The sequence below is a fragment of the Octodon degus genome, unplaced genomic scaffold, assembly GCF_000260255.1.
Source record: "Octodon degus isolate 3935 unplaced genomic scaffold, OctDeg1.0 scaffold00007, whole genome shotgun sequence".
Lineage (NCBI taxonomy): Eukaryota > Metazoa > Chordata > Mammalia > Rodentia > Octodontidae > Octodon > Octodon degus.
Genome location: NW_004524583.1, coordinates 32,988,234 through 32,989,427, shown reverse-complemented (window position 1 = coordinate 32,989,427; position 1,194 = coordinate 32,988,234). Strand labels below are relative to the sequence as shown.

Below are 1,194 nucleotides of genomic sequence, written 5' to 3'. Positions count from 1 at the left end.
AAAAAAAAAAAAAAAAAAAGGCTGGAAAGGTATCATTAGACTTCTAGGAATTTCCCCAAGTCCTCAGAGGGACTTGAGAATTTCAGTATCACTTGGGGAGACAGTTTTTCGATTTGTTTTTTGGTGGAACCGGGGATTGAACTCAGGCTCTTGTGCTTGCCCGGGAAGCGCTTATTCTGCTGAGCCATCTCCCCGGCCCTTGATTCTATTATCTTCACTTGGACTTGATTTTGTTGGCAGGGGGCCAGCTCAGCCCCTTGCTTCTATTATCTTCACTTGGACTTGATTTTGTTGGCAAGGGGCCAGCTCAGCCCGCCTGAAGGACAGGGCTGGCACTGCATGCGGTGCCGGGGATCGAACTGGGATCCCCTGAACCTGCCTAACCTTGCCTAAGCTGGTGCTGAGCTAACTCCCTGGTCCTGGACTTGATTAAAAATAGAGCAAGTCCTCAGCCCGCCCTGGGTGCGAGCGTGCATGTGTGCGTGTGTGTGTGTGTGCGTGCACCTGAGTGTGCGCTGCAGCGCTCCACCTCGGAGCCACTCCCACGCCCGCACGGGGAGCCCTGCAACCCCAGCTGTGGGCTCAGTGGGCTTTGAACTTGGCTTTTGCCCCCAGCCCCTCTGCGCAGACTCCGGACCCCTCCCGGGCCGCCCCGCACTGCTGACCCCTCTTCGCCCCGTCTGGCCCCAGGGCTGTTCCTAGCACTTGGGCCGCCAGCGCCCCAAGCCTCGCCCGTGCTTCCCTCAGCCAGGTCCTAGCAGGACTGCCTCTGCCCAGCACAGCCCTGCCAACTCGCAAGTGCCCCTAGGTCCGCTCAGGGCCGCTGCCAGCAGGTCATTAGGGACAAACAAGCCCTAGGCAGGTCACCAAGAATGCCTTGAGAAGTGCCTTGTCAGGGACTTTCATGCCAAAGACAGCTTTATTATTATATTTTTTCAGGGGTGAACGCCAGTGCAGTCACCCACTCCCACAAATTATTCCGTCGGGTTTCCCCCATTTGAGGAAGTCGCAGGGGTCAGCACATCCGTAGTGCAATGGGCCAGCCCCGCCCTGCGAAAACCACCTTGGTGATGAAGGTGTCCCCCCGCCAGGAGAGTACCCAGGGTTACTGCTATCATCTTATAAAAATAACACATGTTCAGGGTGAAGAGTAAGGCAATATTGATAAAAAGTAAAGTGCTAAAATCGTCCCCA

The 1,194-nt window shown here is 55.7% G+C and overlaps 1 non-coding gene across 1 annotated transcript; it reads right to left on the bottom strand.

Moving 5' to 3' along the window:
- Positions 1–938: 938 nt before the first annotated feature.
- Positions 939–1,099, bottom strand: LOC111813361. Its single transcript, XR_002818647.1, has one exon. It is a non-coding gene; the product is annotated as a U1 spliceosomal RNA (small nuclear RNA).
- Positions 1,100–1,194: the final 95 nt, after the last annotated feature.